At 39.7% G+C, this 25125-nt stretch overlaps 1 pseudogene; it reads right to left on the bottom strand.

Annotated features, from left to right (window-relative positions):
* Window positions 1-1079: 1079 nt before the first annotated feature.
* On the bottom strand, window positions 1080-1179 carry LOC113292016 (annotated as a pseudogene).
* Window positions 1180-25125: the final 23946 nt, after the last annotated feature.

The raw sequence follows: 25125 nt of genomic DNA, 5'->3' as shown, positions 1-25125 counted from the left end.
AACACTCGTGAATCCCCTGTCAGCGAGTTACTGGACTCCTTCGTATGCATATATGTTGAGGACTGAATACGGACATTTATTTTTCTAGTAAAGGGCAAGGCCTGGCCATACAAGATAAGGGTTCGGATTTCATCACCGTTCTCTTCTTGCCCGCTTTAGGAACACGTAACCTACGCGAACCTAAGTCTAAAATTTTGACTATAACGAGACCGATAGGGTAACGAGCTTAACAGGAAAGTCATTCGAAAAATATTGGTTACTCTTTTAAGCATACTTCGAAGTTCTTGACGGTTTCTGTAAGTTGAATGCGTGACTACGCCGCCTTGTAATACCGGTGAGGCCTTGGGTATCAAAGCTCCACCGAGCTTCCCTCGCCTCTATTCAACTTGCGTTAACTCGGATTGATTCCAGAGGGGTTTGCTTAAATTGTAACGAATTCCCGTTCGAAGGATTAAAAGCTGGTCTAGAAACAATCTAAGTGGAGCCATCATGCTTTTTGTTTGCTAGAAATCAATAGGTTTGATTTGGTTGAGTCGGCCTTGATCTGTGTTTGCTTACCCTTCCAATTTAGAAAATTTTATTGTATGCCTGAACGTAAAAAGAGACGCACTAGGTAGATTTGTTAAAGAGAAACCTAGGAGTTCGAAGCGTCTCGATTACCTTAATCTAGAGAGTCCGACTTTTGAAGAGTCTGTTTTTGAACGTTCTTTGACTGAGGAGAGAATCCATGTTGCTCTGATAGCGCCAGATATGACAACTTTGAAAGCTTTGTTGAATCCAACTAGGACTACTTGTCCCTCATGTATCAGGTTAGCTGAGACGGAAGCAACTTATGAACTTAAACCTGGGACCTTACAGATGCTCCCAATCTTTTTAGGAAAGAAAATGAAAACCCCCATTTCCATGTTAGGGACTTTGAGGAAATTTGTAGTACCCTCAGGATTAGAAACTTAGATGATGATGCTTTGAAACTTAGGTTATTCCCCTTTTCCCTGAAAGATAAAGCTAAATCGTGGCTATATAGTTTGGTTTCCCCTTTTTGAACAAGTTTTTCCCTAGGCACAAAACATCGTCTATTAGGACGCAAATCTGCACGTTTTCTCAACAGGAGGGAGAAACTTTGTATAGGTATTTGGAAAGGTTCAATGATTTATTATCCCAATGTCCTCATCATGGTTTAGAGAAGGTTAGGTTAGTTCAGATCCTTTATGAGGGTTTAAATTATCCCACCACAACCACAGTAGAATCTATGTGTACTGGTGGATTTGAGAACCAAACAGTTGATGACGCGATGACGTATTTGCATGAAGTCGCCGAAAAAACCCAACAATGGGAAAGTAGTAGGGGACCCCAGAAAACAATTCTTCTTAGCAGAGGAAACGTTAATATGGTAGAAGGAGGCTATGAATCAGATGCCAAAATTGTTGTTATAGCGAAAAGGTTAGAAGATTTAGAAGTGGGTAACACTAGTGGTAGATTGGAGCCTCTTTGGGAAGGCCAGAATAATGAAGAGCAAGCCAATGCTCTATATAATAACACTAGGTTTGATAATCGTCAGAAGTTTGACCCATATTCAGAAACCTATAATCCTGGTTGGGGGAACCATCCGAACTTTTCATGGTCTAAGGGCCAGAGTCAGGGTCAGTCTAATAATTCTAATGCTCCCCCAGGTTTTGGCTACACTAGGAATACATCAGGCCCAGAAAATAAAACGACTAGCTTAGAGGAATCTATTAAGATGTTAGCAAAAACTCAGGAAATGTTAGCACAGAGCCATGTTAGTTTTCAACAGGAAACCAAGCAGAATTTTCAAACTAATGCTCAGAGCCTTGCTAAGTTAGAACTTCAAGTCGGCCAAATATCTAAGACCTTAAGTGAGAGAGATAATGGTAGGTTCCCTAGTAAGACTAATCCCAATCCTAGAGGAGTTCATGAAGTAGGTACAAAACCATCGAATCAATTGAATGCTATTAGAACCCTTAGGAGTGGTAGAATAGTAGACAATCAGGTAACCATGCCCGATAGTGAACATACTGTAGTTCACTCCTCAGGACCATTAGCTACGGAAACTGATAAAATTTCTGATGATTCCAACTCAGTCCCTAAGAGGTCTGATTCTGTGCCTAGAGCCCCATTTCCTCAGCTATTAGTACCAACAAAGAAGGAATCGAACTTTAATGACATATTGGAAGTTTTTAAGCAAGTTACCATAAACCTTCCTTTATTAGATGCAATTAGGCTAATTCCTTCTTATGCCAAGTTCCTTAAGGATATGTGTTCGCGAAAGCGAAAACTTAGCGTCCATAAGAAAGCCTTTTTAGCTAGTCACGTAAGTTCAATTATTCAAAACACTGCAACTCCAAAGTACAAAGACCCAGGTTCCCCTACCATTGCTTGTACAATAGGTAAACGCCAGAAAAGGCTTTACTTGACTTAGGATCCAGTGTGAACCTACTTTTGTACCATGTATACTTACAGCTAGGACTTGGTGAAATGAAACCTACTCAGATAACACTGCAGTTAGCTGATAGGTCTGTTAAAAGTCCTCGAGGTGTTATTGAGGATGTCCTTATTGAGGTCGAAAAGTTTATCTATCCAGTGGATTTCGTGGTCCTAGATACCCAACCTGTCCCTCACCCAGAGAACCAGATACATGTGATTTTAGGTCGCCCATTTTTAGCTACGTCTAATGCGATCATTAATTGTCGAAATGGTGTGATGAGTTTATATTTTGGTAATATGACTATGGAGATGAACATTTTTAATGTCAGTAAGCTACCTCATGAGCTAGATGACACATGTGTTGAAGAGGTGAACATGATAGAAGCCTTAGTTCAGGAGTCATTACCAAACATTTTTCAGAAGACCCATTAGAAAGTTGTCTATTTTGGTTTAGATTTTGACGACGATAGCACTATTGAATAGGTGAATACTCTATTAGATTCTACCCCTGTGTTAGACACTGATAGATGGAAAGCTAGGTTCGAACCGTTACCAGTTTCTGAGACTACCCTAATTCCTTCTTTAGAAGAGCCCCCAAAGTTGGACCTTAAACCACTACCCGATACTCTAAAGTATGTGTTTTTAGGCCCATCTGAGACTTTACCTGTGATTGTAGCTTCCGATTTGGATAGTGATCAGGAAAGTAGGCTAGTAAATGTACTTCAAGACAATAATGAAGCTTTAGGGTGGACTATAGCAGACATTAAGGGTATAAGTCCTACTGTGTGTATGCATCAGATTCATTTAGAGGAAGACTCCAAACCTTCTAGGGAGATGCAACGTCGAATGAACCCTAACATGAAAGAGGTAGTTCGAAAAGAGGTGCTTAATTTGTTAGATGCGGGTATTATTTACCCAATTTCAGACAGTAAGTGGGTCAGCCCTGTTCAGGTTGTCTCCAAGAAATCAGGTATCACTGTAGTCCAGAATGATAATAATGAATTAATCCCAACCCGAGTGACCACGGGATGGCGTGTGTGTATTGAATATAGGAAATTGAACAAGGTCACAAGGAAGGATCACTTTCCCCTTCATCGACCAATGCTAGAGATTAGCTGGACATAGTCACTAGCTTTTAGATGGCTACTCCGGTTATAATCAGATCGTTATTGCCCCAGAAGACCAAGAGAAAACCACTTTTACCTGTCCCTTTGGTACCTTTGCGTATAGACGCATGCCTTTCGGGCTTGTAATGCCCCTGCGACTTTTCAGCGTTGATGATGAGCATATTTTCTGATATGGTAGAACGGTTTTTAGAGGTCTTTATGGATGATTTTTCAGTGTTTGGTTCATCTTTTGATGAGTGCTTGCATCATTTGACATTAGTGTTGACTAGGTGTAAGGAAAAAATTTAGTGCTTAATTGGGAAAAATGCCATTTCATGGTTAATCAGGAATTGTCTTAGGGCACATCGTCTTCAAAGGGTATAGAGGTAGACAAAGCCAAATTGACCTTATTAAGACTTACAGGTCCCAAAAACCGTAAAAGATATTAGGTCATTCTAGGGCATGCAGGTTTTTACCGTCGATTCATTAAGGATTTTAGCTTGATTTCTAGACCTCTTTGCAATTTGCTTGCAAAGATGTTAAGTTTGTCTTTGATGATGCTTGTTAAAGGCTTTTGAGAAGCTTACTACTCGCTCCCATAGTCCAGGCACCTAACTGGAACCTACCCTTTGAATTATGTGTGATGCTTCAGATTATGCTATAGGCGTTGTTAGGTCAGCGAGAAAACAAATTACTCCATGTGATTTACTATGCTAGCAAAACTCTGAATGATGCCCAAATGAACTATACAACTACCGAGAAGGAATTTAGCCATCGTGTTTGCCTTGGATAAGTTTAGATCCTATTTAGGTTCTAAGATCGTAATCTATACTGATCATGCTGCTTTGAAATACCTTTTGTCTAAGAAGGATACCAAACCTAGATTGATTAGATGGATCCTTTGTTACAAGAATTTTGTCCAGACATTAGAGACAAAAGGGTGCAGAGAATGTAGTAGCAGACCACTTGTCTAGGCTAGTTGTTAGTTCCCCTAATAATTCCCTTCCTATAAGGGATAGTTTTCCTGATGAACAATTGTTCTCTGTTTCCCAATCACCTTGGTATGCAAATATAGTGAATTATCTTGTTACTGGTCGAATGCCTCAACATTGGGGTAAGCAAGATCGTTCTAGGTTTTTAGCCGAGGTTAAGCATTTCTTTTGGGACGATCCTTATCTGTTTAAGTATTGTCCACCAGATTATTAGGAGATGTGTATCTGAGAGTGACCAGTCTAGTATTATCTCCTTTTGTCATGAACATGCATGTGGGGGTCATTTTAGTGCTAAGAAGACTGCTGCTAAGATTTTGCAGTGTGGATTTTACTGGCCTTCGTTGTTTAAAGATTCCCATAGTCATTGTGTTTCTTGTGAGCGTTGCCAGAAGTTAGGAACCATTTCCCGTAGAAATATGATTCCTTTGAACCCTATTTTAGTTATTGAGGTCTTTGATGTGTGGGGCATTGATTTTATGGGTCCATTTCCTATTTCGTTTGGTTATCTTTACATACTTGTCGCTGTAGTCTATGTGTCTAAGTGGGTTGAGGCGGTTCCGTGTAAAACGAATGACCACAGTGTCGTAGTCCAGTTTTTGAAAGAGAATATACTTACACGTTTTGGTACGCCGCAAGCTATAATTAGTGATGGAGGTTCACACTTTTGTAATAGACCGTTTGCTCTTTTAATGAAACAATACTAGTGGTCAGGTAGAGGTTTCCAATAGGGAAATTAAACGTATTCTAGAGAAAACAGTTAATCCAAATAGGAAAGACTGGTCGTCGAGGCTTACTGATGCCTTATGGGCTTACCGTATTGCGTTTAAGACACCCATTGGAATGTCACCTTATCGTTTAGTGTTTGGCAAGGCATGTCACCTGCCTGTTGAGTTAGAGCATCGAGCCTATTGGGCTATTAAGAACTTAAACTTTTCACTTGACAAGGCAGGAGCTCAAAGAAAGCTCCAGCTCAATGAGTTGGACGAGATTCGTAGAGATGCATACGATAGTGCTAAGGAGTATAAGAACAAAATGAAACTTGTGCATGATAGGAATATTTTACGAAAGTCATTTTCTCCAGGTCAAAAAGTTCTTCTGTATGACACTCGTTTGCATCTATTCCCCGGGAAGTTGCGCTCTCGATGGACCGGTCCTTTTGTGGTCCGTACTGTTTTTCCTCATGGCGCTGTTGAGATTGAGACACCAGATGGTAGTAGTTCTTCGAAGGTTAACGGTCAGCGATTGAAGCCCTTTTAGAGCCTTTTCCTACAATGTTGAGGAGGTCCCTCTGGAGGACCCTGTTTACCTTGATTGACCATCGAGGCGATTTTGTATGTTGTATATATTTTTGTAGGTTTTTGGTTACACTTCACCCAGGTACTATCTTTCCGACTTCTCTCTTTACTATTTCCTCATGTTACTTATATTTTTGGTACTGTTCTTTAATTAGAAACATTGAGGACAATGTTAGATTTAAGTTTGGGGGTGGGGTAGAACTTTTTGTTACCTTTTCGTTGCAATAAATAAACTCCAGAGCCTAGAAATTTATCCTATTAAGGATGGCACTAACCAATCTAAGTGGATGGAAGCATTTTGGTTGTAGGAGTTGAGGAACCAATCTGATTAGATGGAACATCTAAAGAGTCTATTCATAAAAGCACAGAGCTCAGGTGTTAGAAATAACATGATAGTTTCACCATATCTCGTTGAGTCCTTTTCACTTCTGTTTTTATTTTTTTTTTTTTAAACTATGTTTCTCTAAGTGATTAGGTGGGGCTCACGATTCAAGTTGTTACCATGCTAGGGTGAATTAGAGTGATTGAGATACAAAAAAAAAAAAAAAAAAAAAGAAATGAGACCAGACCATCAGACCAACTGGAATAAATTCAATAAAGTCGACCACTGGAACCCTTGTATATGCCAGTTGTGTTGACCTAGAGTTAGGATTATCAATCACTGGTTCCCTTGTATATGCCAGTGTGTTGATATTAGTCAGACTAGTATCTCAGTCCATTAGGATAGGTTCATTTTGCCATTAGGATAGGTTCATTTTGGCGGAGGCCTTCAGACAGATATGAGAAACACCGTTCACCTAGTAAACATCAAAACCATCTATGTTTTTCTCTATATCCATCTTCTTGATCTATCCATGTGATTAATTTTGACTCCGGATATTGATGTCCATAGTGCGACTATCTGAGTAGAGTTATGTCACTTATATATGAATTTTAGTATGCTTGAGTGCAAACTCGTGTACAACAATTGGAATTTCGCATCAGGGTACTTCCTCCTGTAGTCAATAAGTATGCCAACCAAGGAGATTCTTTAGTGCCTTCCAAGGTTCTGTGTAGATAGCTAAGGTCTGGAGTATAAAGGTTTTGTGGGTATACCTCTGGTAATCCCTCCGGAGACAACACTCCGCCACTAGGGACACCTAGGGGTTTAAAGGCTTATTGCATACGCTAAATGCAATCGACAATGCCTGCGACAGTGAGTTAGGATTTTATTACTATTTTATTTTTGCTCAAGGACTAGCAAATAATAGGTTTGGGGTATTTGATAGACACATTTTTGTGTCCGATTTGTCTTGATTCTATATATTGTTAGGGTTCATTTTTGTACTTATTATGGTGTTTTATTTATTTGTAGGTATTTTTGGCCAATAAACATTTTTGGAAAAAATTGGTTCGAAAAGTTGTCGGAAAGCACCCGGAGGACACTTGCTATTCGGACCTCCGGTTTGGATAAGGACACCCCTTAAGGCAGCTGCTAAAGGCACCCGTACTCTGGATAGGGGCGCCCCTTTTTCTTCATCGTTCAAAAAACAATTTTGGCGGGAAACTCTGTTATTACCTGTGTGAATTTGGGAGCATCAGTTGGACGTGAAATAACGAGATTCAATGGCTGATTTTTGTTGGGCTGGACTTCCTAGAGCATAACAGGGTATGTATATGTGATTGGATCGAATGAATTGGGTTAGATCGACCGGGAGAAGGAAACAGAGGTGTTGTGGTCACGGGTTGCTGTTGGAATATTTTTTCGACAATTCAGGGAGATTAAAGGCTAGAAAAGCTTCCCCAACATTCGTAGTTATCTAATAAAGAGTTTGGAAGTATTGGGAGAGGTCAAATACGCGTGAAGAGAGTTTGGCAGAAAAAAACTCCGAAACTTGTTGTGGAGATAAACCAAGATTTTGAGGGAGATTTAATCGAGTTGTGGCCTATAAAAGGATAGGGGATAAGTCATATAAGGGGTACGAATCCTTTCGGAGAAGTTTAGAACACCACAGAGCTCCAGAGATCGAGTTGCAGGAAAATACCTTATTCTGTTGTTGCTGCTGAAGAGGAAGAACACGAAGAACATTGACGCACAAGCAACTGTCGCAGAAAACTATCGTTGTTTCACAGCAGAACCTATGTGTCGTTCATCACAGCGGTTGCATTAGGTATTTAGCTACTATTTCGCCCTGTAACAGTGATTCTGCAACACCAACAAACTGTTGCGAATCGTCTGTATTATCACTTTTCATCTTTTTAATCATCTTTTGAGCCATAACAAATATTTTGAGATCATGATTAATAGGAGGAGTTAAACCCCATTGCTGAGGCGATAGAGGAAGCTATTTTTCCAACAAAAGTGGTATATTCTATTTTATCTTTTTATTTGCAATAATTATATGATTATTTGCCTTGAACTATTATTGAATATGATTTTTATTTGAGTGATTGTGATCCATTTGGATGGATTATGCTTAGTTTTAAGACTTTTGATGCTTCATACTTGGTATTTACAATTACTACTTTTGAAAATCTACTTGTTGCAATATTTTAGAATCAAATTAAACGAGAAAATTGCATAAATATAAGTATTGGTTTAATCACTTTGAACTTGGAAAATAGTGGAATCTTAGCCAAAGTGTTTCTTTTAATATTTATATCATCTTTGTTTGAGTTTTTTATAATCTTTATTGTGTTTTCTATTTTAGTTTTGAATTTTAGTTTAAAAAAAAATCCTTCACAAGTCTGAGAAACGACACTCTTTTTACCACTATCTACAAATCACATCAATGAGGACCGACCAAGAGAGCATGGGACCGGCTCTTGGTGTTCACGGGACCAGTTGTTGGTCGTTTGGAGAATCCCCCAGTTGGTTGGAGAGAGTTCGGGCCCAGTATGAGCAATTGAGCAAATTAGGTCAGAATTATGAGAACCTGTGAGACCGGCTTTGTGAAAGACCTAGGAATGTCTCTGGTCGGTCATGAAGGCATGCACATGTTTCCGTGGTGTCCATGTTTCCATACTGAGAGTTTCAGTATTTTCTAATGCGCGTTCGAGCAACATATTTAATTTTCAAAAGAGTTTCATCTTGACTGAGAATTCTCGATTTTTGTTGGAATGAGCACGTATGCTCAATTCATCAATATTTTGAGAATATAAAATTGTTTTAATATTTAAAATTTCCGTGAGAGGCTATCCAGTCGTGTGACTATGTTGGCTTTTGGTTTTTCGTGATTTGAGCAATATTCGAGAAAATATGGAGAAATCATGAATTTTGCTCAAACCCCATGAGTTTCATGAATTAAGGAAAATAATAATTATGAAAGATTAGGGATTGCAAGGTGTGGGACCGGCCATGGCCGGCCGGCTAGGTTGCCCGGTCCCGCACACCTTTCCCTATTTTATTATTTTTCATGAATCCTTGAAGTTATGGAGAATCTTTGAAGTTATGGAGAATCCACGAGTTTTTGTTAAAACGGAGGAGTTTCGTGAGATTAGGGAATAATAATTATAAAAAGCTAAGGATTGTGAGGTGCTGGACCGGCCACGGCTTAGGCATGGCCGGCCGGTTAGGTTGCCCGGTCCCGCACACCTCTCCTTGTTTTATAATATTATTTCGTGAATCCACCAAGTTATGGAGAATTCACGAGTTTTGCAAAAACAAGGAAAGTTGCTAAAACCAAGGAGTTTTCGTGAGTTCACGAAATAACAAAAAATAAGAAAAATAATGGGAGAGGCACGGATCGACCATGGCTAGGGCACAGCCTGCCGGCCGGCTGGTGGGCCCGGCCCTGGGCGTTTCTTGTTATTTTATTAATATTTATTGTTTTCTCCTGTTTTGCGAAGGATTCCTCATTATTTCATATTTTTGAACACTCGTTCGTGCATCCGGGTGCTCAGTCGTGCATCATTGTCGAGTACACTCGTACCATTTTTGTGGGGCTTACTCAGTGATGGTCCAGATGCCCAATTGTTGAGTATCTATTACTAATCTATGAATTCAGTGGAGAATAATCCATGAAACTGAGTAATCAAAATGAATAGTTGTTCATTATTAATTCGCAGGATCAGCTGTGGATTCGACTACGAATTCAGAATAATAAAACAAGCATTACCATCATATGGGATCGTGGATTCGACCACATAATCGGAGTAATTAAGATTATCTATTACCATTTCATGAGATCAGTGGATTCGATCATGAAATCGGAGTAATGAGATAGCACCGTTGTTTTATTACCATTCTATTAGATCAAGCCGCGGATTCGACCATGGAATAGGAGCAATTGTTATTTCCATTCCATGGGATCAGGCCGTGGATTCGACCATGGAATAGGAGCAATTGTTATTGCCATTCCATGGGATCAGGCCGTGGATTTGACCATGGAATAGGAGCAATAATAGATTTTTCTGGGAATTCAGTAGTGAATGTCACAGCAGGATTAATCTATTGCAGAAAATATATTAGCAAGTTAAAGCGTCACATCTATTCTGAATGGTGCATAGTCAGGGAGTCACGATGTTGTTTACGACCTGAGGGCGTTAGTGTTCTCAATCTACAGAGAACCGCCTGAATCTATGTACAGTCTCTCCACATAATCAGGGAAAAATGAGTGTCACCGACGTCCTGAGGGCGTCCGCCGCTCAACTATTATTCTATATGGAAGTGGGTCTCTCTCCTGCAGTCAGGGAACAGTGAGTATCACCGACGTCCTGAAGGCATTAAACTCTCAATCTACAGAGAACCGCCTAAATACTTTATTCTGCATAGAGGTCACGACGAAATGCCAGGGATCGAACGCTCAGCTGGTAGAGGCTTTTCGAAAACATATTAATCATGGCTTCGTAAAATATGAATCGTTGCATGCTTGAAAGACGTTTCAAAAACATGCCTCATGATTTTACGATTTTTTCCCTTTGTTGAAAATCCACCATATACATTAAGTCCCCTGCTTAGTGAGGAACAGTCATGTTCCACAGTAAGCATTAAATGGTGATTTTCAGTCGACGAGATCAGCGGTTGAACTCGGTCTACAAAGGTATCGTCAGAATCCTCGATTTGCTCCAATGGTGTCATGTACGAGCAAATGTATGGGTGAGGACCCTGATGGTATGATAGAGTGTGATTCCGTGAGCACGGAGATGAAGCATCGCTGATTTGTTCTGTTGAAAGTCCAGTTTTGGTCAGTTTAGCGTTTATGGGCTCGGCCAAAAAAAAGAAATCCTTGTTTTATGAACAGACGTTCGTTCGTTAGTTTAAGAAACAAACAAAATAGACCTGAGTGTAATGACATAAAATTTTGTCTATGAGCTTTCATGAAAATTTTTATTTTTGAAAATATGCTCTTGTTTCAAAGACGGATGCTCGCACAAGGGAGAAAAATATATATTTTCAAATTTACGTGAGTTTCACGTTAAAAATATTTTCTGTAAAATCAATGTTTTGATTTTGAACAACTGTTGAAAGTACAGAATCATACATGGTCAAATAATGTCTGAGTTTTCACAATTATAGAATGGACGTTTGTCTAATTTTGGAAAATCAGTGGATGTTCACACAGTAAAAATTTCGTGGGTTGTTCACGGTTTTATGAAAATCAATTTATGATTTTTGAGTAATTGCTGAAAGCAAACAATTGTATATGTGATGAAAAAATGTATGTATGAGTTTGGTGATTTTATAGTGTATGCACACATGTAGAAAATCAGCGAATGTTCACATGAAAGGTTATGTGAACTATTCATAGTTTTGTGAAAAATCAGTGTTGACTCTAGAATGATAAGTTTTGCTCGTCTTCGAAGGTTTGAAGGAGTGAGCAAGTTTTCGAAGTTTCATGTCATCACTAAAGTCTAGTGAAATCATAAAATAGGTAAGAGTCGGGGATTACCATTTTTGCAGACGCTGATGTGAGCATCTTTATTCCATGATTCATTGTTTTGTTGAATCCTGCGCTTTGTATGAATGATGCGTTGAATGTTATGCATCTGTCACAGCCACTTTGGAAGAATGACTGACTCCCATGATGACACTTTCAAAGACGACGTTTCCAGGGATGACATCTCTACGGATGAAACTTTAAGAAATGGTACTCCTGGGACCTCTGAGTGATGGTGAGAGATTCTTCATACCGAGTTGTACTTCTGGTTATTTTATTAGCTTTACTGCAGGATGATCGTATAGTGAAATCCCAGATCAATGTAGACTCCACGGAGATGGAATAAAGTCTACGGGAGCGGAGAACCCAGAAGTAAGGACTAAAAGAGGTTAGCAAATGACGTGCAGTCCCCAGCCGTTTCTTTGGTGAGTTGTTAGCGCTCTTTGTGTCATGAATTTGACCGTGTAATTAGGATCACGAGACCAGGGTTTGTTATTTCTTTTCAGACTTTTGCTCCATTGATTGACGGTCTTCAACTTGTTCCCGGGCAAAATTCAGGAATCCAGCACTGATGAAGAAGTCGATGTAAATATTTTTTTTGTGCGCATTTCCTTGAATGAAATAATAATAATTGTTGTTGATGAATCCAGGAAGAAATCATTGTAGATAAGCAGCATGTTGATGAAGCGTGCTCTTCTTTGGGACATGGGAATATGGAGAATTCCCGAAATCCCGAACCGAATGGAGATAACGGCGTTGTCAATGGAGATCCCGATATTTCCGAGCCTTCAAATGATTTAGAGACTCCCTTAGTAAGTATATCTCCTGTAATTTCTTCATAGAAGTATGAAATTGTTGATTTTTGAATGGATGAATGAGAATCCATGTAAATTTATGGATAACTTCGCCGAAATACGTCACCAGAAAATTTCAGACTTCAGATTTTACTAGAAACGTCGTAGAATCCTCGTCCGAAGTCGTATTTTCGCGGTATGCATATGTATCTTCAAGCCCAGAAATTTCCAAGCTTTATGAAAGAATCTTTTAGAATTTTGAGCATTTTTAGGGCCTGAAAAAGGTGAAATAGTGAACTTCCAGGAGACCTTCAGAACTTTTCCAGGTTGCATGTTGTCCGATGTTTTGGCCACATCTGTTAGCTCGTTCATCCGATTGCTACAAAATTTTGATATGTTGTAGACAACATCCATACGAAGAGAATGGTATATGACCCAACCTTAAATTCCTTACCAATTGCTCCCAGTTCATCGTTTAATATAGGGCAGTGTAGAATCTCTTCAGATGAGCTTGTCTGAAAAACGTGTTTCATGGCTTCTACACTATTTGCTCATGTTTTAGATGCATAGTAAAGAACTTAGATGATGTTAGTTCACTTACATGATGGATTTTATGGTTGTGTTGGGTTTCCACGCTTGAATCATTCTAATCCCATGTAATCTTCACATTAGGTATCAAATGCTGAAGCTAGGAATAATGTATCCAACAATGATGACTTGAGCAACCATGGAGCCGTTGATAATGAGACCTCCGTACATGTACCTCAAGGTCATCTAGCACTTGTTGTTGATGCCGTGGAGGTGACTGAAACTCCAATTGTGCGTGAGATGGTGGAACCCGGATCGAGAATGGAAGAAGCTGCTCCAACCGAAGTTGTTCCTATGATTGCTGACGTTGTTCCAGCGACTGGGAACCGGATAATAGTGCATGAGTATCCAACGCAGGGACTGCTTTTACACCTCCATTTGGTGAGATACTCCCATATCACAGGTTTCTTGGTGGATTTGGCGTTCCCATTGGATATGATGCTATATACAAGAAACCATGGAAGATGTATGGGCACATCGTCCTTACCAAGGATCCGGAGCATAGCTATTTCTTGACGAGGAAAGTAGAAGTCATCTTGCGTGTTATAAATGATATCTGTATCACAGCTATAAATACTATCACCCGGATGTACTCTTTGATTGGGAGTACAACTTGAAGAAAGATGAAGAACTTGGCTTCAATCTGAAGTGACTTCTTCAAAATATTGATGCTATCAGGAAAGCAGTGGAAGGTGACACTCCTTTCACCACCAGTGATGCCGTGTTGAAGAATATAGATGAAGTTGCTGAGCTGACCAAGAAGCTGAAGGCGGAGAAAGCTGCTTTGCAAGTCTTGGAGGATGCAGAAAAATAGAAATCTTATTTTGCTGACTTTCTTTAGTTTTCCTTCAATGATATCTTGAGCCTTGGATTTCTGAGAGATGCGAGGTTTTATTTTGGTTTTGATTTCTTGATTGGTTTTGGATTGTGAAATCGATCGTCTTGACCAGTGGAACGTCAGTCCCCAGTATTTTGTTAAGTCTATCCCTTTCGTTTTCCCTTCTTCTGGTGAGACCTAGATAGAGGACCCAGGTAGAAAAATTGATGTAAAAACCTAGGTGGTCGAAGTTGGAGGTACCTTGATGAAGGATTTAGCGGAAGGACCTGGTGGACATCGATCGACTGTGGAGGTTATGAATCCCGTCTAAGAATTGCTGCTTGCATGTTGTATGCTCTGGAAGCTGTAGGAACCTCATACGACGTCGGAATTTGATGCTTGGCCCCAACTTTTGAATCTAAAAGACTGTTATCACATGAGCAAAGAATCACTCAATTTGGAGTTGCAGAGATCAGCCAACTAAGCATGCACATTTGTAATTTGTAATCCCGTACAAATTTTTTAGATGTCGTAGACCTGACGGTAAAGGCCATATCTTTCATATCGTATGCCCGATTGATGCGCCCTTTTGGTATGTTGTATAAGAAACATAGACGAACATCTTTCGTTGAGGAAGTATTGTCCCATTCCTCACCCATTGGTACGTTTTTGTAAACCCATGGCCTGGAGCATGTGGTATCTCAATTGTAGAGGCGATGAGAACATCTTGTAGAAGATTTTGGTTTTGTGCCCGTCTGCCGGGCAAGCTTTGGGAAGACGTTCATGTTAGCATGTTTTCATGTTTACACATCTTGATATGAATCATTAGGGATTGAATAAATGGATAGTTGATGAAGCCGGATGTTGCGCCCGAGAGTGATGTTGAGATTACAACTGGAAGTTCTCCATAAATTCTTGTTGATGCTGAGACCATGAATAAAGTTCCTCCACATGCTGATGCCGATACTATGATTGGAGTTGATACAGAGACTGAAGATGATAGTCTTTGCTTTTCCGTCCAGTGAGCATGCACGAACTAATTGGTGAGTTGAGCATTCCTAAGATGAAGGTGTATTAGGAATTTCAACCCAAATCCTCCTGTTATGACTTTACTGTGAAGTGGATTCGTCATGGAATCGATGTTGTTGCGCGGTAGATAGCAGCAGCAGTCTTCATTCTGGATATGATTGGTGAAGAGAGGAAGTTCCCCAGTCGTGCAGGGGCTTTTGATGTAGAGAGGTTCCGTTTGAAGACATTTCATGGAATCACATTAGGTTGCAATGAATTGTTATGTGGATAACATTTTTTGAAATATATTGAATTGATATTTCTAATAAAATTAAGTCCCCAGTGCATCCCTCATTCACTTAGCAGAGTTGAAGGAGTTTGTAGCATCCATTGATGAACGATGTTGCATCTACTTCAGAAGTCTTATCATGGGATAGTGAAGGCTTATCGATTATAATTCAGCTATACTTTGATCGTGTCGGTGTCGAACCGGTGTGTCACGTCGAGATATTGTGTTGAAGCTAGAGGCGTTATTATTGAAGGTGTACTCTTTGATTGGGAGTACAATTCGAAGGCTTCTTATGTGCTTGAGCGCTGAAGCGTCGAATGTCTTATGCTTGATCGTCTCAGCTCCGTGTATCTTCTGTCGATTCAACATTCCGTTGCGAGGGATTCAATACTTGTGCAGACATCAAAGATTTCTGATTTTGTTGCACTCGTGGACATTCCTGCAAGTCTATGGAGAAATTCCCAAAGTGTTCTTTTTCATGCTTTCGTCATCTCTCAGTGGTGAATATCACGGTGAGATGCTCGATTCCAAGCGGTGTCAGGTTCAACCACTTGGTAAAATATTGATGGAGTGAGATTACCCACTCATAATGCCTTGTAATAGCATAGATGCTAGCTGAATTGAGTCCCCATGCTAGAATAACATGTGAGGGAATGAAAGACATAGACATGGAAGGAATGAGACTTGCCTGAATGCGAAAACTCTTGATGAATTTCTATGTATCTTTTGCAGGTTATTGTTTCTACCTCGTCAGAGTTCTAATTTCCACCAAGTGCTCTGATTATGGAACGTCCGCCAAATCTTATGGATCAGAACTTTCTTTGTTGGAGAGATGTGCAACAAAACACGCTTTGTTTGTAGTCATGTTTTCAGCATGGGTCCATGCTATCACGTCGTATCTTGGATTTTCCTGATTATGTGAAACTTTTTATATGTTCAGGTTGAACGTATTTTCACCTTGAGAGTGATGTAGACATAAGCATATCTGAGCATTCCTTCATGGTCTCTGATTGAGATGGGTGAATGAGTAGCTTCTTGTCGACTGATGCCTGTCACTCTGAGGGATTTCAGTGGAATGATGTTGATGGCGGTTTCAGCATCGATCAACATTCTTCTGAATTCATTTCCTCTAAGATGGGCTGTGGTAAGAAGTCCCCAGTCATGCATCTCCTTGTCTGTGGTGGGAGGTTCTGGAGGCACTTCTAGAATATGGTTCAAAGCCGTGAACATGTCTCCCTTTTGAGCCTTTGACAGATAAAGCAATTCGCATACATGCCTGACTGAACTGCTTCTTTGACTGGTTGTTCGGAGATTGTGAAAGTTCTGACTGGAAGAGGGTCTCTGTGTACTCTTTCAGTCCCCAAGTTAAGTTCCCCAGATCCGACTTTTTCCTTAAATATGCGCTTCAAGATCCTGCAGTCGCTGGTGGGATGATTGAGGAACCTATGAAAACGGCAGTATCGAGGGTTCTCCATTTCTTCTTCAGTTGGTTCTTTTCTGACATATGGCGACTTGATTGCACCATCCTGGATCCAGACATCCAGTAGTTCGATCACCTCTTCGATGGAAAAATGGAAATCAGGTTCTGCTGGATCTGCATTTTGAGTTGGAGCTTGTGCATCCTGTATTTGACTACCCCTTTTTTGGTGATTTCGGAGGAGATATAAAAGCGTGCTTGCGCTTTAATTCGACTTTATGTTTGCTCCTTTCTGCAACAACATTTGTGGAAGGCTGGAGATTGTACTGATTGTTGACTAGGCTTCGAATTCTTCGAGATTCCTCGACCTTGCAGACTTTTCTCTTTCTAGTAAAGCATTGCTGATCGATTGGCTGCTCCATGGAGTTCTGAGAAAGTCTGGAATCGGAGATTCTCCAGCAAGGCTCTGTAGATTGGGATCATTCCGCTGTGTTCATGCTCTCCTGGTGCCTCCATGAATCACGTGTTCTCGAGCGTTCCCTGTTCCGTTGTATAGTGTGAACCTTGGGGAAGTGTAGCTCTTTGGGAGAGGAATTATTTGAGTAGCAGCAGGATATGGAGGTTGATGACGGTGGACAGATGGTGTCTTGTCTTTTCCTCGATCCTCCATGAAGCGTTTCATGTCCTCACGAGTGATGAAGCCTGCAGGTTTCTTTATTGGCGGGTTATGTGCAGCCTTGTGGACTTCATCATCATCTACTACATGGATCAGAATGACTTCAGGACCAGCGGCCGGAGATGTTTCTTTGGATTTTCCTTTCTCCTGAGCTTTCCCTGACATCTTGTCAGTGGGAGTTTTGGGATAATTTCACATCTCTTTCTGAGTGGTGGCCATGTCAATCTGATTTTTGACGAGAGTCCCTTGCACCTTCATGAGATCAGCTACGGTAGGTGGATTCTCCCTGACTTCCTCAGGACGTCGTCCGAAGAGAGGTTGATTTTAGTTGTTGGTGTAGGAGGAGTATTATCACCACTATTGATGTAAGCAAGAACGGTTTCTGAAATACCATCGTTGTTTCTAGTGCTAGCGATGTTCGCGTTAGGATTTGTAACTGAACCTGACCTAAGATCAACCATTTTGCGAAAATGTGAGAATGAAACCGAGAGATTAATCTCCCACTGTGGTCGCGAATCTGTAGATGGGGAAAAACGGTTTGCTGGTTTCCTAGGAAAGTGGAGAGTCAAGCGTGCTGTCGAGACTCCTCAACCGAGTGAACTGCTGAACCTCACACAGATGCACTGCTGCAAAGGGGGTTCTTAGATTCGGGAAATCAATATGTATGACTCCGGCCTAAACCAAGACAATGGCCGTTCCAGAGTCAATTCGGTCGCAAAGAGGGAGATGTGTTGATCTATAGGAGGGAAGCTGAGAGTTGTGTGGGATCAGTGATGATCAAGGATTGTGGGTGTGTTGAAGGTTTCTGCGATATTGCTGAACTGCTGAAGTTGAGTTCTGTGAATAAGTTTATATCGATTTGTTGACGGATAATGATGATAATCGATGATTGATGATATCCTGATGTCCTCGATTTAGACTTATTTATATTAAAAGAATGATGGACCACTGATCCCTGTAAGTGTGATGGTTTCTTGAGTGAAAAGTGGGAAAGTGGGAGATCGTGGTAAAGTCAGTTCCATGTCGTGCGGAGACTTGACTGATCGTGCACCCACTACTTTGCTAAAAAACTTCAACCGTTTACACGATTTACGCACATTTCTCGTTGTGGATGAATCCACGTGTTGTAGACCGCCAGACCAAAACCCTAAGTGATATCCCCCCATTTGTGACGTGATTGATATTTCAAGAATCGTGGAGTCTGCATGGCATACGTGTATTAGTTAGTCAGTTGTTGACTGATTTAGACTGTGAGTCTAGTTTTGTTGAATCGAGCATAAGTGGTGAATGCTCAGTGATTCATGGATTGAACATGTAGTTCTCTGAGATGTGAATGAATTACTGACTAGAACGACTGAGCAAGTATTGCTCAACTCGACGAATTGCTGAATATTGAGAGTTTGTCGAGAAATTGAGCAAGTATTGCTCAATTCGACGAATTTGATAATTTTGGCGTGCAACTGAGAAAGTGTTGCTCAATTCAACAAACTATTGATGAATTACTGAACATTGATAGTTGGATCAATATTCGAGCAACTGAGCAAGTATTGCTCAATTCAACGAATTATTTACTAGTACCGTGACCCAATAAAATATTAATCAAAAATATTGGTGAATTACCGAATATTATTAATTTGGATGTTGATTTCTGAATCAACATTATTTTGTGTTTGAACTTGCTCAGAATGGTGATTCATGGAGCGTTTGTTCGAAACCCTAATTTTTATCAATCCTTCATCAATTGGTGAATTGCTGAAAATTGGTCATGAGTGGGGAGGGACCGACCACATGGGATGATGAGCGTCCATGGGTGCCAAGTGCTCGAGTGAGCCCGCACCAGGGTTCTCAGTTTGAGAGTTCGTGAAAGAACGATGATTAAATGCAGGTTTCATCATTTATTGAAATATTGTTGGATTCATCATTAGGTGATAAAACCAAGGTATGAGAGATAAGGACCGACCAAGAGAGCATGGGACCGGCTCTTGGTGGTCACGGGACCAGTTGTTGGTCATTTGGAGAATCCCTCAGTTGGTTGGAGAGAGTTTGGGCCCAGTATGAGCAATTGAGCAAATTAGGTCAGAATTATGAAAACATGTGAGATAGGCTTTGTGAAGACCTAGGAATGACTCTGGTCGGTCATGAAGGCATGCACATGTTACCTTTGTGTCCGTGTTTCCATACTGAGAGTTTCAGTATTTTCTGATGCGCGTTCGAGCAACATAGTGAATTTTCAAAAGAGTTTCATCTTGACTGAGAATTCTCGATTTTTGTTGGAATGAGCATGTGTGCTCAATTCATCAATATTTTGAGAATATAAAAGTTTTTTAATACTTAAAATTTCCGTGAGAGGCTAGCCAGTCATATGACTATGTTGGCTTTTGGTTTTTCGTGATTTGAGCAATATTCGAGAAAATATGGAGATATCATGAATTTTTCTCAAACCCCGGGAGTTTCATGAATTAAGGAAAATAATAATTATGAAAGATTAGGGATTGCAAGGTGTGGGACTGGCCATGCCAAGGGCATGGCCGGCCGGCTAGGTTTCCCGATCCCGCACACCTTTCCCTATTTTAATATATTTCATGAATCCTTGAAGTTATGAAGAATCCACGAGTTTTTGTTGAAACGGAGGAGTTTCGTGAGATTAGAGAATAATAATTATAAAAATCTAAGGATTGTGAGGTGTGGAACCGGCCACGACTTAGGCATGGACGGCCGGTTAGGTAGTCCCGCACACCTCTCCTTGTTTTATAATATTATTTCGTGAAACCACCAAGTTATGGAGAATTCACGAGTTTTGCAAAAACAAGGAAAGTTGCTAAAACCAAGGAGTTTTCGTGAGTTCACGAAATAACAAAAAATAAGGAAAAGAATGGGAGAGGCATGAATCGACCATGGCTAGGGCATGGTCGGCCGACCGGCTGGTGGGCCCGGCCCTGGGCATCTCTTATTATTTTATTAATATTTATTGTTTTCTCCTGTTTTGCGAAGGATTCCTCATTATTTCATATTTTGGGACACTCGTTCGTGAATCCGGGTGCTCAGTCGTGCATCATTGTCGAGTACACTCGCACCATTTTTGTGGGGCTTACTCAGTGATGGTCCAGATGCCCGGTTGTTGAGTATCTATTATTAATCTATGAATTCAGTGGAGAATAATTCATGAAACTGAGTAATAAAAATGAATAATTGTTCATTATTAATTCGCAGGATCAGTTGTGGATTCGACTACGAATTCAGAATAATAAAACAAGCATTACCATCCTATGGGATCGTGGATTCGACCATATAATCAGAGTAATTAAGATTATCTATTACCATTTCATGAGATCAGTGGATTCGATCATGAAATCGGAGTAATGAGATAGCACGGTTGTTTTATTACCATTCTATGAGATCAAGCCGTGGATTCGACCACGGAATAGGAGTAATTTTTATTGCCATTCCATGGATCAGGTCGTGGATTCGACCATGGAATAAGAGCAATTGTTATTGCCATTCTATGGGATTAGGCCGTGGATTCGACCATGGAATAGGAGCAATAATAGATTATTCTGGGAATTCAGTAGTGAATGTCACGGCAAGATTAATCTATTGCAGAAAAGATATTAGCCAGTTAAAGTGTCACATCTATTCTGAATGGTGCATAGTCAGGGAGTCACGATGTTGTTTACGATCTGAAGGCGTTAGTGTTCTCAATCTACGGAGAACCGCCGGAATCTATGCACAGTCTCTCCACATAATCAGGGAACGGTGAGTGTCACCGACGTCCTGAAGGCGTCCGCCGCCCAACTATTCTTCTATATGGAGGTGGGTCTCTCTCCTGCAGTCAGGGAACAGTGAGTATCACCGACGTCATGAAGGCGTTAAGCTCTCAATCTACTGAGAACCGACCAAATACTTTATTCTGCATAGAGGTCACGACAAAATGCCAGGGATCGAACGCTCAGCTGGTAGAGGCTTTTCAAAAACATATTCATCATGGCTTCGTAAAATATGAATCGTTGCATGCCTGGAAGCCGTGTCAAAAACATGCCTCATGATTTTACGATTTTTGCCCTTTATTGAAAATCCACCATCTACACTCATGAATCGGACAATGGAGAAATATTGATTTTTCATTGTATTCAAAAAGTAATTAAAATAGCTTACAATGATCTCCAGTCACTAGAGATGTTTAACCACCAAGTTGTTACAATAGTTCAGTTGTAAAAGAGCTACTGCAGCCAAACTGTATACGATAAAACTGTTTCGTGGTTGATTAACGACACTTTCTGCGATTGTCTGTTGAATGTGTTTGTTCTTCGTGTTCTTGGTTGAGCAGCAGCAGGAGGAATTTTTGTAACTTCTCTTTTCTCGATTCTAAGCCTATATTTCTTCCCCAGAATCTCCATCTTTTCTTCTGACATCCCAGAGGCATTTGTATACCCAACAGGTGATAAATATCTCCATTTTAATGCCGTATCTTCTCACAGTAATGATGATCATCTCGGAAATATTTTCTTTCTCCGTATGGGAAATTCTTTCCTTCTATTTCTTCTCCACGCATCTGTTGTAGACAGAATTGCTCCAACATGTTGCCATCACCTTCCAAGTCGTGTTTAAGTCCTCCAACCACAAACAATCTTCCCAAGTTTATAAAACCATACCCGATAAAACTCTTCTCCCATGTTTATATGATTCCAAGGACCTTACCAGCTCTGTTTAACTCCATAAATCCCAATCCAAACGAATCCATTGGTTGAATCTCTCTAAATCGCGTACAAGATTCTCACAAAACTTCCCGTAAAAAAAACTCCCTTGTTTATCCAAATCCACGTTCCATCCAATTCTAATCGAATCTGGAAACCGTATCCGGTCTGTTTAGCCCAGAGGATATAGTCCAATCAGTTTCAGCGATTTAGTCTCCTCGTAACATGTCCAAATTTCGATCGAAAATTATTCAAGTTTAAAATCCATGTTTCCCGCCATTATCCGTGAGCTATGATTCATCTTCTGCCGATTATCTAGCCAATTCCGATCAAAACAAAGGCTACTACCAACCCTGTTTAGCTTAAACTAATAACCCCAACAAATTTCAGCCATTGAGTCTCACTCTAACTCATCCAAGACGCAAACCCTAATTTTGTTTCTTCAAAAACCAACTTCCCGCCAAATTTCAGATTCAAAAGGTTAAAGAAAGGTTTATCCGAGTTGTTGGGGTGCCGATAACAATTAGGGTGCCCCTTATCCATTTCTAGGCTGGAAATATTAATTCCTCTGGCGGGTGCAAATAACACTTTTTTCAGCCAATTTCTCCTCAAAAGCTTATTTCTCCAAAAATACCTACAAAGACATAAAATACCAAAATAAATACAAAAATGGGTACTAATAACAATATAGAAAATTGAGATCAAAATAGACACATAAATGTGTTTATCAATATTGTCTATGGTTGTTGGGAATGTTTCAAATTTGGTTATGAGAGAAACATAAATACTCTTAGCAAAGTACGCATACTCTGGGTGCATTACCTAAGTCAGTATGAATTCCAAGAATTGTAGAGGTTTGCAAACCAGGTTTGTATACCCTTTACATATGAGTTCGAGAATGGGGGAGGTTTGCATACCCCTACGACCTGACTTCAGAAACTTCCAGAGGTTCTCAAACCCGTTTTACATACCCTTTGATTCGGACTTCGTGAACTTCCAAGAGGTTTGCAAACCCAGTTTGCGTACATGTCCAGTTCCAGAAAAACAGAAGCTCACAAATTGTTCTTGCGACTTAGTTCGCTTTTGCTAAAACTCTCATAAACACTTCTAAGAAAATTTTACTCATAAAATCACTTTGAGCTTGTGGATTATTGTTTAGTCTAGAGTGTTACTGACTACCTTACCACTTTTAAGTTCAAAGGCTTACTGAGCCGCTATGGACTATGAGTGTGCACAATCAAAGTAGTCAATATCATTTGTACTGGCCGATATTACGGGTTTTTATCGTGTATCGGGAAAAACATTTACGATATCTAAAATATCAACAATACATGGATTGAGCGATAAAATAAAACTCATATCGGCTGGTACAAATCGATATATCAGGTTCAGTGATACACTAGTAATATCAGTAAGGGTAATTTGGTAGAATAAATTATTTAGACCTGAAAATTCATAAGCCGGCCCCTTCCTCCTAATTATCTTCTTCCTATGTACCCTTGAAAACTTAAAGCGATTCTGTAAAAAAAATTCCAACTATTTTGTTTAAAAAGTTTCTTATTCTTATGAGAATATTACGTGTTATGTACTCTTCAATGTCCTTTGCCTTACTATACTTCCTATGCATGAGAACCTTGCTAACCGTAAATCATGTGGGTATGTATCAACCGATAAGGTAGAATTTGAGTGCAAGAAATAATTTGAATCAACAAGCTGATTCCAACATGGGTTGAAATTAGATGAGATGATGATGAAAATTAAGGGGAAACTACTGGGAATAAATAATTGAATGAGATTGAATTTGTACAGTGAAGCTTTTGATCTTGAGAATTAATACATCACATGGCACCAACAATTTTAGATTGAAACATTTATAAATATTTAAAATTCTAGTCTTAATGATGTATCACCGAAAAACCGATATAATCTTTTGTATAGGTGTATCAGACCCGACCTATATGATATTGATACATGATATTAACTACTTTGTGCACAGTTCCATAACTGTGGGTCATAGTGCATATTCTTCTGCATAATTTCAAGGTATACATATGAATGTTTACATGAATTCCTAACTAGGAACTTTATCTAAACTGACAAAGTGTTTGTATGAACTCGAAGCAACCTTATCTTGAATTGAAAGCTAGCGAGGGTTTTGGAAATCTATAAACAGAGAGACTCTTGCGACAATATTTCTCAATACATAACACTCTTGTGTCTTAGTTGCAAAGATAGAGTCACCCTCTATAACTTAAGTTTTCTTATTGAACTAATTTTAGGTTAAGACTTTGAAGACTTCACTTAGGGATTCGTGAAGCCCGATTATATTGTGTTCTTATATCCGAATCTTATTCTACTGGTTATTGAAGTTCACGAACTTTAGATCAAGAACAAGATAGAGAGCACTCACAAAGTTCTCTTTATCTTAGACTTTGTGATTCCTCAAAATAGATATTTAAACTCTTATTTGATTAATTTAGATTATTCTTGAGAGGTGGTTAGTTCTCTAGGCTTCTCTTTGATAAGATTGTAATTTTTTTGAATGCGTGAGGTTTGTTAGACGTTGTCTACTATAGAAACTTTTTGAAACCTAGACTGAAACACATCAAAAGGGAAATAAAATAGGCTTGTCTGTTAGAGGAAGATAGGTATCAGAAGTCTTCACTGAGGTTTAAGAAACTCTTAGGATGTAAAGGATGTTATTTTAGGGAATCAAGTATGTAGAATCTTACGAGGTTCAAGAGACGTAAGGAATATGACTGTAGCTGAATTTCTTGGAGGGTTGAATCGGTCATATCTATATTCCAGTATGAAGTTTGAGGTCTTAACTTTTGACATACTTGTGATATATTAGGTTTTGTCCATACAGATTGTCGAACGAAAAATTTGGTGGTATACTTGGTACACTCTCCTTTTAATTGGTATCAGAGTGCGCAACCACCGTTAGACCTAAAAAGTATGTGTTTGTGGAGATCTGAATCTATAGACAAGATTTCAGTCTCTATTAACGTACCACCATCCATCAATGAAACAAATTACTTATAGTGGAAGATAACTAATTATGTATAAAATGTAACTACTCTTAAGGATATAGCTGAATATATATATAATGCTAATAAAATCAGTGTCGCAAAGCATAATTATGGTCAATG

This window comes from Papaver somniferum, chromosome 6, assembly GCF_003573695.1.
Source record: "Papaver somniferum cultivar HN1 chromosome 6, ASM357369v1, whole genome shotgun sequence".
In the NCBI taxonomy this organism is placed as follows: domain Eukaryota; kingdom Viridiplantae; phylum Streptophyta; class Magnoliopsida; order Ranunculales; family Papaveraceae; genus Papaver; species Papaver somniferum.
This window is presented reverse-complemented; position numbering and strand designations above follow the sequence as displayed.